Here is a 14,997-nt window from a genome sequence, read left to right as displayed (position 1 = left end):
GGTAGGTTTAGGGGGACTTTTGGGGTGGATCAACGGCTTTTAGGGTTTTCTTTCGGTTTTGGGGGTGATCCCGCTTTTTTTGGTGGTGTTTTTGACGTGTTTTGGGGTTTCCGTTGCGTTTTGTTGATTTCCTAATGTGTTTTAAGTTTGTTGGGAGTGGACTTTGGGATTTGGAGAACATCAGGTAGGTTTAGTGTGGTTTTGGGGTGGATCTATGTTTTTTTTGGGGTTTTCTTTCTTTTTTAGGGGTTATCCTGTTCTTGTTTGGGGTGTTTTTGACTTGTTTTGGGGTCTCCGTTGGGTTTTAGTTTGATTCTCGTTGGTCCTTAAGGGAAATGGGAGTGGATTGTGGGTTTTGAAGAAGATCAGGTGAGTTTAGGGTGGTTTTGCGGGGAAATTCATAGTTTTTGGTGTTTTTTCTTCTGATTCAGTTATTTTTTGGGGTGTTTTTGAGGTGTTTTGGGGTTTCCGTTGGGTTTCATTGAGTTCCTAATGGGTTTTATGGTGGTTGGGAGTGGACATTTGGATTTGGAGAACATCAGGTACGTTTAGAGTGGTTTTGGGATTGGATCCGTGCTTTTTGGGGTTTTCTTTGGTTTTGGGGGTGATCCTGTTCTTGTTTGGGGTGTTTTTGACGTGTTTTGTGGTCTCCGTTGGGTTTCGTTGGGTTTTCCGTGGTCATCATGGTGGAAAAGTGTAAATTGTGGGTTTTGGAGAACATCAGGTAGATTTAGGGTGTTTTTGGGGTGGATCTATGGTTTTGGGGGATTTTGTTCCAGTTTTGGGGTGATCGAATTCATTTTTGGGGTGTTTCTGACGTGTTTTGGGTTCTTCGTTGGGTTTCGTTGTGTTTTCCCTTGTCATCATGGTGGAAAAGTGTAAATTGTGGGTTTTGGAGAACATCAGGTAGGTTTAGGGGGACTTTTGGGGTGGATTCCTGATATATGGGGTTTTCTTCTGTTTTTTTTTTTGGGGGGGGAGGGTTATCCAATTCATTTTGGGGGTGTTTTTGACGTGTTTTGGGGTCTCCATTGGGTTTCGTTGCGTTTTCCGTGGTCATCATGGTGGAAAAGGGTAAATTGTTGGTTTTGGAGAACATCAGGTAGGTTTAGGTTGGTTTTGGGATTGGATCTATGGTTTTGGGGGATTTTCTTTCGTTTTTGGGGGTGATCCCGTTCTTTTTTGGGGTGTTTTTGACGTGTTTTGGGGTCTCCGTTGGTATTCCTTGGGTTTTCCGTGGTCATGGTGGTGGAAAATTGTAAATTGTGGGTTTTGGAGAACTTCAGGTAGGTTTAGGGGAATTTTGGGGTGGATTCATGGTATTTGGGCTTTTCTTCTGTTTTTTTTTGGGTGATCCTGTTCTTTTTTGGGGTGTTTATGGCGTGTTTTGGGGTCTCCGTTGGGTTTTAGTTGGGTTCTTGTTGGTCATCATAGTGAAAAATTGTAAATTGTGGGTTTTGGAGAACATCAGGTAGGTTTAGGGGGACTTTTGGGGCAGAGTCATGTTTTTTGGTGTTTTCTTCTGTTTCTTGGGGTGGTCCTGCTCTTTTTTGGGAAATTTTTGAGGTGTTTGGAGGTCTCCATTGGGTTTTGTTGTTTACTCGTTGGTCATCGTGGTGGAAAATGGTAAATTGTGGGTTTTGGAGAACATCAGGTAGGTTTAGGCTGGTTTTGGGATTGGATCTGTGCTTTTTGGGGATTTTCTTCCAGTTTATGGGTGATCCCTTTCTTTTTTGGGGTGTTTTTGACGTGTTTTGGTGTCTCGTTTTGGGTTTTCGTTTGGTTCATGTTGGTCATCCTGGTGAAAATTGTAAATTTTTTGGGGGGGAATTTTCCTCCAGTTTTGGGGGTGATCCCGTTCTTTTTTGGGGTGTTTTTGACATGTTTTGGGGTCTCCGTTGGGTTTTGTTGGGTTCTTGTTTTTCATCATGTTGGAAAAGTTTAACTTGCGTGTTTTGGAGAAGATCAGGTAGGTTTAGTGTCGTTTTGGGGTGGATCTATGTTTTTTGGGGATTTTCTTCCAGTTTTGGGGGTGATTCCGTTCTTGTTTGGGGTGTTTTTGACTTGTTTTGGGGTCTCTGTTGGGTTTTAGTTGGATTCTCGTTGGTCCTTAAGGGAAATGGGAGTGGATTGTGGGTTTTGAAAAGATCAGGTGAGTTTAGGGTGGTTTTGTGGGGAAATTCATAGTTTTTGGTGTTTTTTCTTCTGATTCAGTTATTTTTTGGGGTGTTTTTGAGGTGTTTTGGGGTTTCCGTTGGTTTTTGTTGGGTTCTTGTTGTTCATCATGGTGAAAACGGGTAAATTGTGGGTATTGGAGAACATCAGGTAGGTTTAGGGGGACTTTTGGGGTGGATCAACGGCTTTTAGGGTTTTCTTTCGGTTTTGGGGGTGATCCCGCTTTTTTTGGTGGTGTTTTTGACGTGTTTTGGGGTTTCCGTTGCGTTTTGTTGATTTCCTAATGTGTTTTAAGTTTGTTGGGAGTGGACTTTGGGATTTGGAGAACATCAGGTAGGTTTAGTGTGGTTTTGGGGTGGATCTATGTTTTTTTGGGGGTTTTCTTTCTTTTTTAGGGGTTATCCTGTTCTTGTTTGGGGTGTTTTTGACTAGTTTTGGGGTCTCCGTTGGGTTTTAGTTTGATTCTCGTTGGTCCTTAAGGGAAATGGGAGTGGATTGTGGGTTTTGAAGAAGATCAGGTGAGTTTAGGGTGGTTTTGCGGGGAAATTCATAGTTTTTGGTGTTTTTTCTTCTGATTCAGTTATTTTTTGGGGTGTTTTTGAGGTGTTTTGGGGTTTCCGTTGGGTTTCGTTGAGTTCCTAATGGGTTTTATGGTGGTTGGGAGTGGACATTTGGATTTGGAGAACATCAGGTACGTTTAGAGTGGTTTTGGGATTGGATCCGTGCTTTTTGGGGTTTTCTTTGGTTTTGGGGGTGATCCTGTTCTTGTTTGGGGTGTTTTTGACGTGTTTCGTGGTCTCCGTTGGGTTTCGTTGGGTTTTCCGTGGTCATCATGGTGGAAAAGTGTAAATTGTGGGTTTTGGAGAACATCAGGTAGGTTTATGAGGACTTTTGGGGCAGATTCATGGTTTTTAGGGTTTTCTTCTGTTTTTTCTAGTGATCCAGTTGTTTTTCGGCGTGTTTTTGACGTGTTTTGTGGTCTCCGTTGGGTTTCGTTGTGTTTTCCGTGGTCATCATGGTGGAAAAGTGTAAATTGTGGGTTTTGGAGAACATCAGGTAGGTTTAGGTTGGTTTTGGGATTGGATCTATGGTTTTGGGGGATTTTCTTTCGTTTTTGGGGGTGATCCCGTTCTTTTTTGGGGTGTTTTTGACGTGTTTTGGGGTCTCCGTTGGTATTCCTTGGGTTTTCCGTGGTCATGGTGGTGGAAAATTGTAAATTGTGGGTTTTGGAGAACTTCAGGTAGGTTTAGGGGAATTTTGGGGTGGATTCATGGTATTTGGGCTTTTCTTCTGTTTTTTTTTGGGTGATCCTGTTCTTTTTTGGGGTGTTTATGGCGTGTTTTGTGGTCTCCGTTGGGTTTTAGTTGGGTTCTTGTTGGTCATCATAGTGAAAAATTGTAAATTGTGGGTTTTGGAGAACATCAGGTAGGTTTAGGGGGACTTTTGGGGCAGAGTCATGTTTTTTGGTGTTTTCTTCTGTTTCTTGGGGTGGTCCTGCTCTTTTTTGGGAAATTTTTGAGGTGTTTGGAGGTCTCCATTGGGTTTTGTTGTTTACTCGTTGGTCATCGTGGTGGAAAATGGTAAATTGTGGGTTTTGGAGAACATCAGGTAGGTTTAGGCTGGTTTTGGGATTGGATCTGTGCTTTTTGGGGATTTTCTTCCAGTTTATGGGTGATCCCTTTCTTTTTTGGGGTGTTTTTGACGTGTTTTGGTGTCTCGTTTTGGGTTTTCGTTTGGTTCATGTTGGTCATCCTGGTGAAAATTGTAAATTTTTTGGGGGGGAGTTTTCTTCCAGTTTTGGGGGTGATCCCGTTCTTTTTTGGGGTGTTTTTGACATGTTTTGGGGTCTCCGTTGGGTTTTGTTGGGTTCTTGTTTTTCATCATGTTGGAAAAGTTTAACTTGCGTGTTTTGGAGAAGATCAGGTAGGTTTAGTGTCGTTTTGGGGTGGATCTATGTTTTTTGGGGATTTTCTTCCAGTTTTGGGGGTGATTCCGTTCTTGTTTGGGGTGTTTTTGACTTGTTTTGGGGTCTCCGTTGGGTTTTAGTTGGATTCTCGTTGGTCCTTAAGGGAAATGGGAGTGGATTGTGGGTTTTGAAAAGATCAGGTGAGTTTAGGGTGGTTTTGCGGGGAAATTCATAGTTTTTGGTGTTTTTTCTTCTGATTCAGTTATTTTTTGGGGTGTTTTTGAGGTGTTTTGGGGTTTCCGTTGGGTTTCGTTGAGTTCCTAATGGGTTTTATGGTGGTTGGGAGTGGACATTTGGATTTGGAGAACATCAGGTACGTTTAGAGTGGTTTTGGGATTGGATCCGTGCTTTTTGGGGTTTTCTTTGGTTTTGGGGGTGATCCTGTTCTTGTTTGGGGTGTTTTTGACGTGTTTTGTGGTCTCCGTTGGGTTTCGTTGGGTTTTCCGTGGTCATCATGGTGGAAAAGTGAAAATTGTGGGTTTTGGAGAACATCAGGTAGATTTAGGGTGTTTTTGGGGTGGATCTGTGGTTTTGGGGGATTTTGTTCCAGTTTGGGGTGATCGAATTCATTTTTGGGGTGTTTCTGACGTGTTTTGGGTTCTTCGTTGGGTTTCGTTGTGTTTTCCCTTGTCATCATGGTGGAAAAGTGTAAATTGTGGGTTTTGGAGAACATCAGGTAGGTTTAGGGGGACTTTTGGGGTGGATTCCTGATATATGGGGTTTTCTTCTGTTTTTTTTTTTTTGGGGGGTGTGTGATCCAATTCATTTTGGGGGTGTTTTTGACGTGTTTTGGGGTCTCCGTTGGGTTTCGTTGGGTTTTCCATGGTCATCAATGTGGAAAAGTGTAAATTGTGGGTTTTGGAGAACTTCAGGTTGGTTTAGGGGGATTTTTGGTGTGGATCTATGGCTTTTGGGGTTTTCTTTCGTTGTTGGGGTTGAACCAGTTCTTTTTTGGGGTGTTTTTGACTTGTTTTGGGGTCTCCGTTGGGTTTTAGTTGGATTCTCGTTGGTCCTTAAGGGAAATGGGAGTGGATTGTGGGTTTTGAAGAAGATCAGGTGAGTTTAGGGTGGTTTTGTGGGGAAATTCATAGTTTTTGGTGTTTTTTCTTCTGATTCAGTTATTTTTTGGGGTGTTTTTGAGGTGTTTTGGGGTTTCCGTTGGTTTTTGTTGGGTTCTTGTTGTTCATCATGGTGAAAACGGGTAAATTGTGGGTATTGGAGAACATCAGGTAGGTTTAGGGGGACTTTTGGGGTGGATCAACGGCTTTTAGGGTTTTCTTTCGGTTTTGGGGGTGATCCCGCTTTTTTTGGTGGTGTTTTTGACGTGTTTTGGGGTTTCCGTTGCGTTTTGTTGATTTCCTAATGTGTTTTAAGTTTGTTGGGAGTGGACTTTGGGATTTGGAGAACATCAGGTAGGTTTAGTGTGGTTTTGGGGTGGATCTATGTTTTTTTGGGGTTTTCTTTCTTTTTTAGGGGTTATCCTGTTCTTGTTTGGGGTGTTTTTGACTTGTTTTGGGGTCTCCGTTGGGTTTTAGTTGGATTCTCGTTGGTCCTTAAGGGAAATGGGAGTGGATTGTGGGTTTTGAAGAAGATCAGGTGAGTTTAGGGTGGTTTTGCGGGGAAATTCATAGTTTTTGGTATTTTTTCTTCTGATTCAGTTATTTTTTGGGGTGTTTTTGAGGTGTTTTGGGGTTTCCGTTGGGTTTCGTTGAGTTCCTAATGGGTTTTATGGTGGTTGGGAGTGGACATTTGGATTTGGAGAACATCAGGTACGTTTAGAGTGGTTTTGGGATTGGATCCGTGCTTTTTGGGGTTTTCTTTGGTTTTGGGGGTGATCCTGTTCTTGTTTGGGGTGTTTTTGACGTGTTTCGTGGTCTCCGTTGGGTTTCGTTGGGTTTTCCGTGGTCATCATGGTGGAAAAGTGTAAATTGTGGGTTTTGGAGAACATCAGGTAGGTTTATGAGGACTTTTGGGGCAGATTCATGGTTTTTAGGGTTTTCTTCTGTTTTTTCTAGTGATCCAGTTGTTTTTCGGCGTGTTTTTGACGTGTTTTGTGGTCTCCGTTGGGTTTCGTTGTGTTTTCCGTGGTCATCATGGTGGAAAAGTGTAAATTGTGGGTTTTGGAGAACATCAGGTAGGTTTAGGTTGGTTTTGGGATTGGATCTATGGTTTTGGGGGATTTTCTTTCGTTTTTGGGGGTGATCCCGTTCTTTTTTGGGGTGTTTTTGACGTGTTTTGGGGTCTCCGTTGGTATTCCTTGGGTTTTCCGTGGTCATGGTGGTGGAAAATTGTAAATTGTGGGTTTTGGAGAACTTCAGGTAGGTTTAGGGGAATTTTGGGGTGGATTCATGGTATTTGGGCTTTTCTTCTGTTTTTTTTTGGGTGATCCTGTTCTTTTTTGGGGTGTTTATGGCGTGTTTTGGGGTCTCCGTTGGGTTTTAGTTGGGTTCTTGTTGGTCATCATAGTGAAAAATTGTAAATTGTGGGTTTTGGAGAACATCAGGTAGGTTTAGGGGGACTTTTGGGGCAGAGTCATGTTTTTTGGTGTTTTCTTCTGTTTCTTGGGGTGGTCCTGCTCTTTTTTGGGAAATTTTTGAGGTGTTTGGAGGTCTCCATTGGGTTTTGTTGTGTACTCGTTGGTCATCGTGGTGGAAAATGGTAAATTGTGGGTTTTGGAGAACATCAGGTAGGTTTAGGCTGGTTTTGGGATTGGATCTGTGCTTTTTGGGGATTTTCTTCCAGTTTATGGGTGATCCCTTTCTTTTTTGGGGTGTTTTTGACGTGTTTTGGTGTCTCGTTTTGGGTTTTCGTTTGGTTCATGTTGGTCATCCTGGTGAAAATTGTAAATTTTTTGGGGGGGAATTTTCTTCCAGTTTTGGGGGTGATCCCGTTCTTTTTTGGGGTGTTTTTGACATGTTTTGGGGTCTCCGTTGGGTTTTGTTGGGTTCTTGTTTTTCATCATGTTGGAAAAGTTTAACTTGCGTGTTTTGGAGAAGATCAGGTAGGTTTAGTGTCGTTTTGGGGTGGATCTATGTTTTTTGGGGATTTTCTTCCAGTTTTGGGGGTGATTCCGTTCTTGTTTGGGGTGTTTTTGACTTGTTTTGGGGTCTCCGTTGGGTTTTAGTTGGATTCTCGTTGGTCCTTAAGGGAAATGGGAGTGGATTGTGGGTTTTGAAGAAGATCAGGTGAGTTTAGGGTGGTTTTGCGGGGAAATTCATAGTTTTTGGTATTTTTTCTTCTGATTCAGTTATTTTTTGGGGTGTTTTTGAGGTGTTTTGGGGTTTCCGTTGGGTTTCGTTGAGTTCCTAATGGGTTTTATGGTGGTTGGGAGTGGACATTTGGATTTGGAGAACATCAGGTACGTTTAGAGTGGTTTTGGGATTGGATCCGTGCTTTTTGGGGTTTTCTTTGGTTTTGGGGGTGATCCTGTTCTTGTTTGGGGTGTTTTTGACGTGTTTCGTGGTCTCCGTTGGGTTTCGTTGGGTTTTCCGTGGTCATCATGGTGGAAAAGTGTAAATTGTGGGTTTTGGAGAACATCAGGTAGGTTTATGAGGACTTTTGGGGCAGATTCATGGTTTTTAGGGTTTTCTTCTGTTTTTTCTAGTGATCCAGTTGTTTTTCGGCGTGTTTTTGACGTGTTTTGTGGTCTCCGTTGGGTTTCGTTGTGTTTTCCGTGGTCATCATGGTGGAAAAGTGTAAATTGTGGGTTTTGGAGAACATCAGGTAGGTTTAGGTTGGTTTTGGGATTGGATCTATGGTTTTGGGGGATTTTCTTTCGTTTTTGGGGGTGATCCCGTTCTTTTTTGGGGTGTTTTTGACGTGTTTTGGGGTCTCCGTTGGTATTCCTTGGGTTTTCCGTGGTCATGGTGGTGGAAAATTGTAAATTGTGGGTTTTGGAGAACTTCAGGTAGGTTTAGGGGAATTTTGGGGTGGATTCATGGTATTTGGTCTTTTCTTCTGTTTTTTTTTGGGTGATCCTGTTCTTTTTTGGGGTGTTTATGGCGTGTTTTGGGGTCTCCGTTGGGTTTTAGTTGGGTTCTTGTTGGTCATCATAGTGAAAAATTGTAAATTGTGGGTTTTGGAGAACATCAGGTAGGTTTAGGGGGACTTTTGGGGCAGAGTCATGTTTTTTGGTGTTTTCTTCTGTTTCTTGGGGTGGTCCTGCTCTTTTTTGGGAAATTTTTGAGGTGTTTGGAGGTCTCCATTGGGTTTTGTTGTGTACTCGTTGGTCATCGTGGTGGAAAATGGTAAATTGTGGGTTTTGGAGAACATCAGGTAGGTTTAGGCTGGTTTTGGGATTGGATCTGTGCTTTTTGGGGATTTTCTTCCAGTTTATGGGTGATCCCTTTCTTTTTTGGGGTGTTTTTGACGTGTTTTGGTGTCTCGTTTTGGGTTTTCGTTTGGTTCATGTTGGTCATCCTGGTGAAAATTGTAAATTTTTTGGGGGGGAATTTTCTTCCAGTTTTGGGGGTGATCCCGTTCTTTTTTGGGGTGTTTTTGACATGTTTTGGGGTCTCCGTTGGGTTTTGTTGGGTTCTTGTTTTTCATCATGTTGGAAAAGTTTAACTTGCGTGTTTTGGAGAAGATCAGGTAGGTTTAGTGTCGTTTTGGGGTGGATCTATGTTTTTTGGGGATTTTCTTCCAGTTTTGGGGGTGATTCCGTTCTTGTTTGGGGTGTTTTTGACTTGTTTTGGGGTCTCCGTTGGGTTTTAGTTGGATTCTCGTTGGTCCTTAAGGGAAATGGGAGTGGATTGTGGGTTTTGAAGAAGATCAGGTGAGTTTAGGGTGGTTTTGCGGGGAAATTCATAGTTTTTGGTGTTTTTTCTTCTGATTCAGTTATTTTTTGGGGTGTTTTTGAGGTGTTTTGGGGTTTCCGTTGGGTTTCGTTGAGTTCCTAATGGGTTTTATGGTGGTTGGGAGTGGACATTTGGATTTGGAGAACATCAGGTACGTTTAGAGTGGTTTTGGGATTGGATCCGTGCTTTTTGGGGTTTTCTTTGGTTTTGGGGGTGATCCTGTTCTTGTTTGGGGTGTTTTTGACGTGTTTTGTGGTCTCCGTTGGGTTTCGTTGGGTTTTCCGTGGTCATCATGGTGGAAAAGTGAAAATTGTGGGTTTTGGAGAACATCAGGTAGATTTAGGGTGTTTTTGGGGTGGATCTGTGGTTTTGGGGGATTTTGTTCCAGTTTGGGGTGATCGAATTCATTTTTGGGGTGTTTCTGACGTGTTTTGGGTTCTTCGTTGGGTTTCGTTGTGTTTTCCCTTGTCATCATGGTGGAAAAGTGTAAATTGTGGGTTTTGGAGAACATCAGGTAGGTTTAGGGGGACTTTTGGGGTGGATTCCTGATATATGGGGTTTTCTTCTGTTTTTTTTTTTTTGGGGGGGGTGTGATCCAATTCATTTTGGGGGTGTTTTTGACGTGTTTTGGGGTCTCCGTTGGGTTTCGTTGGGTTTTCCATGGTCATCAATGTGGAAAAGTGTAAATTGTGGGTTTTGGAGAACTTCAGGTTGGTTTAGGGGGATTTTTGGTGTGGATCTATGGCTTTTGGGGTTTTCTTTCGTTGTTGGGGTTGAACCAGTTCTTTTTTGGGGTGTTTTTGACTTGTTTTGGGGTCTCCGTTGGGTTTTAGTTGGATTCTCGTTGGTCCTTAAGGGAAATGGGAGTGGATTGTGGGTTTTGAAGAAGATCAGGTGAGTTTAGGGTGGTTTTGTGGGGAAATTCATAGTTTTTGGTGTTTTTTCTTCTGATTCAGTTATTTTTTGGGGTGTTTTTGAGGTGTTTTGGGGTTTCCGTTGGTTTTTGTTGGGTTCTTCTTGTTCATCATGGTGAAAACGGGTAAATTGTGGGTATTGGAGAACATCAGGTAGGTTTAGGGGGACTTTTGGGGTGGATCAACGGCTTTTAGGGTTTTCTTTCGGTTTTGGGGGTGATCCCGCTTTTTTTGGTGGTGTTTTTGACGTGTTTTGGGGTTTCCGTTGCGTTTTGTTGATTTCCTAATGTGTTTTAAGTTTGTTGGGAGTGGACTTTGGGATTTGGAGAACATCAGGTAGGTTTAGTGTGGTTTTGGGGTGGATCTATGTTTTTTTGGGGTTTTCTTTCTTTTTTAGGGGTTATCCTGTTCTTGTTTGGGGTGTTTTTGACTTGTTTTGGGGTCTCCGTTGGGTTTTAGTTGGATTCTCGTTGGTCCTTAAGGGAAATGGGAGTGGATTGTGGGTTTTGAAGAAGATCAGGTGAGTTTAGGGTGGTTTTGCGGGGAAATTCATAGTTTTTGGTATTTTTTCTTCTGATTCAGTTATTTTTTGGGGTGTTTTTGAGGTGTTTTGGGGTTTCCGTTGGGTTTCGTTGAGTTCCTAATGGGTTTTATGGTGGTTGGGAGTGGACATTTGGATTTGGAGAACATCAGGTACGTTTAGAGTGGTTTTGGGATTGGATCCGTGCTTTTTGGGGTTTTCTTTGGTTTTGGGGGTGATCCTGTTCTTGTTTGGGGTGTTTTTGACGTGTTTCGTGGTCTCCTTTGGGTTTCGTTGTGTTTTCCGTTGTCATCATGGTGGAAAAGTGTAAATTGTGGGTTTTGGAGAACATCAGGTAGGTTTATGAGGACTTTTGGGGCAGATTCATGGTTTTTAGGGTTTTCTTCTGTTTTTTCTAGTGATCCAGTTGTTTTTCGGCGTGTTTTTGACGTGTTTTGTGGTCTCCGTTGGGTTTCGTTGGGTTTTCCGTGGTCATCATGGTGGAAAAGTGTAAATTGTGGGTTTTGGAGAACATCAGGTAGGTTTAGGTTGGTTTTGGGATTGGATCTATGGTTTTGGGGGATTTTCTTTCGTTTTTGGGGGTGATCCCGTTCTTTTTTGGGGTGTTTTTGACGTGTTTTGGGGTCTCCGTTGGTATTCCTTGGGTTTTCCGTGGTCATGGTGGTGGAAAATTGTAAATTGTGGGTTTTGGAGAACTTCAGGTAGGTTTAGGGGAATTTTGGGGTGGATTCATGGTATTTGGGCTTTTCTTCTGTTTTTTTTTGGGTGATCCTGTTCTTTTTTGGGGTGTTTATGGCGTGTTTTGGGGTCTCCGTTGGGTTTTAGTTGGGTTCTTGTTGGTCATCATAGTGAAAAATTGTAAATTGTGGGTTTTGGAGAACATCAGGTAGGTTTAGGGGGACTTTTGGGGCAGAGTCAAGTTTTTTAGTGTTTTCTTCTGTTTCTTGGGGTGGTCCTGCTCTTTTTTGGGAAATTTTTGAGGTGTTTGGAGGTCTCCATTGGGTTTTGTTGTTTACTCGTTGGTCATCGTGGTGGAAAATGGTAAATTGTGGGTTTTGGAGAACATCAGGTAGGTTTAGGCTGGTTTTGGGATTGGATCCGTGCTTTTTGGGGATTTTCTTCCAGTTTATGGGTGATCCCTTTCTTTTTTGGGGTGTTTTTGACGTGTTTTGGTGTCTCGTTTTGGGTTTTCGTTTGGTTCATGTTGGTCATCCTGGTGAAAATTGTAAATTTTTTGGGGGGGAGTTTTCTTCCAGTTTTGGGGGTGATCCCGTTCTTGTTTGGGGTGTTTTTGACATGTTTTGGGGTCTCCGTTGGGTTTTGTTGGGTTCTTGTTTTTCATCATGTTGGAAAAGTTTAACTTGCGTGTTTTGGAGAAGATCAGGTAGGTTTAGTTTCGTTTTGGGGTGGATCTATGTTTTTTGGGGATTTTCTTCCAGTTTTGGGGGTGATTCCGTTCTTGTTTGGGGTGTTTTTGACTTGTTTTGGGGTCTCCGTTGGGTTTTAGTTGGATTCTCGTTGGTCCTTAAGGGAAATGGGAGTGGATTGTGGGTTTTGAAGAAGATCAGGTGAGTTTAGGGTGGTTTTGTGGGGAAATTCATAGTTTTTGGTGTTTTTTCTTCTGATTCAGTTATTTTTTGGGGTGTTTTTGAGGTGTTTTGGGGTTTCCGTTGGTTTTTGTTGGGTTCTTGTTGTTCATCATGGTGAAAACGGGTAAATTGTGGGTATTGGAGAACATCAGGTAGGTTTAGGGGGACTTTTGGGGTGGATCAACGGCTTTTAGGGTTTTCTTTCGGTTTTGGGGGTGATCCCGCTTTTTTTGGTGGTGTTTTTTGACGTGTTTTGGGGTTTCCGTTGCGTTTTGTTGATTTCCTAATGTGTTTTAAGTTTGTTGGGAGTGGACTTTGGGATTTGGAGAACATCAGGTAGGTTTAGTGTGGTTTTGGGGTGGATCTATGTTTTTTTGGGGTTTTCTTTCTTTTTTAGGGGTTATCCTGTCTTGTTTGGGGTGTTTTTGACTTGTTTTGGGGTCTCCGTTGGGTTTTAGTTGGATTCTCGTTGGTCCTTAAGGGAAATGGGAGTGGATTGTGGGTTTTGAAGAAGATCAGGTGAGTTTAGGGTGGTTTTGCGGGGAAATTCATAGTTTTTGGTATTTTTTCTTCTGATTCAGTTATTTTTTGGGGTGTTTTTGAGGTGTTTTGGGGTTTCCGTTGGGTTTCGTTGAGTTCCTAATGGGTTTTATGGTGGTTGGGAGTGGACATTTGGATTTGGAGAACATCAGGTACGTTTAGAGTGGTTTTGGGATTGGATCCGTGCTTTTTGGGTTTTTCTTTGGTTTTGGGGGTGATCCTGTTCTTGTTTGGGGTGTTTTTGACGTGTTTTGTGGTCTCCGTTGGGTTTCGTTGGGTTTTCCGTGGTCATCATGGTGGAAAAGTGAAAATTGTGGGTTTTGGAGAACATCAGGTAGATTTAGGGTGTTTTTGGGGTGGATCTATGGTTTTGGGGGATTTTGTTCCAGTTTTGGGGTGATCGAATTCATTTTTGGGGTGTTTCTGACGTGTTTTGGGTTCTTCGTTGGGGTTTCGTTGTGTTTTCCGTTGTCATCATGGTGGAAAAGTGTAAATTGTGGGTTTTGGAGAACATCAGGTAGGTTTAGGGGGACTTTTGGGGTGGATTCCTGATATATGGGGTTTTCTTCTGTTTTTTTTTTGGGGGGGGGAGGGTTATCCAATTCATTTTGGGGGTGTTTTTGACGTGTTTTGGGGTCTCCATTGGGTTTCGTTGCGTTTTCCGTGGTCATCATGGTGGAAAAGGGTAAATTGTGGGTTTTGGAGAACATCAGGTAGGTTTAGGTTGGTTTTGGGATTGGATCTATGGTTTTGGGGGATTTTCTTTCGTTTTTGGGGGTGATCCCGTTCTTTTTTGGGGTGTTTTTGACGTGTTTTGGGGTCTCCGTTGGTATTCCTTGGGTTTTCCGTGGTCATGGTGGTGGAAAATTGTAAATTGTGGGTTTTGGAGAACTTCAGGTAGGTTTAGGGGAATTTTGGGGTGGATTCATGGTATTTGGGCTTTTCTTCTGTTTTTTTTGGGGTGATCCTGTTCTTTTTTGGGGTGTTTATGACGTGTTTTGGGGTCTCCGTTGGGTTTTAGTTGGGTTCTTGTTGGTCATCATAGTGAAAAATTGTAAATTGTGGGTTTTGGAGAACATCAGGTAGGTTTAGGGGGACTTTTGGGGCAGAGTCATGTTTTTTGGTGTTTTCTTCTGTTTCTTGGGGTGGTCCTGCTCTTTTTTGGGAAATTTTTGAGGTGTTTGGAGGTCTCCGTTGGGTTTTGTTGTTTACTCGTTGGTCATCGTGGTGGAAAATGGTAAATTGTGGGTTTTGGAGAACATCAGGTAGGTTTAGGGTGGTTTTGGGATTGGATCCGTGCTTTTTGGGGATTTTCTTCCAGTTTATGGGTGATCCCTTTATTTTTGGGTTGTTTTTGACGTGTTTTGGTGTCTCGTTTTGGGTTTTCGTTTGGTTCATGTTGGTCATCCTGGTGAGAAAGTGTAAATTGTGGGTTTTGGAGAACATCAGGTAGGCTTAGGGGGACTTTTGGGGTGGATCTATGGCATTTGAGTTTTTCTTCTGTTTTTTGGGGAGATCCTGTTCTTTTTTGGTTTTTTTTTTATTTGTTTTTTTTTTTTTTTTTGACATGTTTTTTGTCTCCATTGGGTTTCGTTGGGTTTTCCATGGTCATCATGGTGGAAAAGGGTAAATTTGTGGGTTTTGGAGAACATCAGGTAGGTTTAGGCTGGTTTTGGGATTGGATCTGTGCTTTTTGGGGATTTTCTTCCAGTTTATGGGTGATCCCTTTATTTTTGGGGTGTTTTTGACGTGTTTTGGTGTCTCCTTTTGGGTTTTCGTTTGGTTCATGTTGGTCATCCTGGTGAAAATTGTAAATTTTTGGGGGGGGAATTTTCTTCCAGTTTTGGGGGTGATCCCGTTCTTTTTTGGGGTGTTTTTGACATGTTTTGGGGTCTCCGTTGGGTTTTGTTGGGTTCTTGTTTTTCATCATGTTGGAAAAGTTTAACTTGCGTGTTTTGGAGAACATCAGGTAGGTTTAGTTTCGTTTTGGGGTGGATCTATGTTTTTTGGGGATTTTCTTCCAGTTTTGGGGGTGATTCCGTTCTTGTTTGGGGTGTTTTTGACTTGTTTTGGGGTCTCCGTTGGGTTTTAGTTGGATTCTCGTTGGTCCTTAAGGGAAATGGGAGTGGATTGTGGGTTTTGAAGAAGATCAGGTGAGTTTAGGGTGGTTTTGTGGGGAAATTCATAGTTTTTGGTGTTTTTTCTTCTGATTCAGTTATTTTTTGGGGTGTTTTTGAGGTGTTTTGGGGTTTCCGTTGGTTTTTGTTGGGTTCTTGTTGTTCATCGTGGTGAAAACGGGTAAATTGTGGGTATTGGAGAACATCAGGTAGGTTTAGGGGGACTTTTGGGGTGGATCAACGGCTTTTAGGGTTTTCTTTCGGTTTTGGGGGTGATCCCGCTTTTTTTGGTGGTGTTTTTGACGTGTTTTGGGGTTTCCGTTGCGTTTTGTTGATTTCCTAATGTGTTTTAAGTTTGT

Source organism: Aythya ferina, assembly GCF_964211825.1.
Source record: "Aythya ferina genome assembly, contig: HAP1_SCAFFOLD_68, whole genome shotgun sequence".
Classification (NCBI taxonomy): Eukaryota; Metazoa; Chordata; class Aves; order Anseriformes; family Anatidae; genus Aythya; species Aythya ferina.
This window is presented reverse-complemented; position numbering follows the sequence as displayed.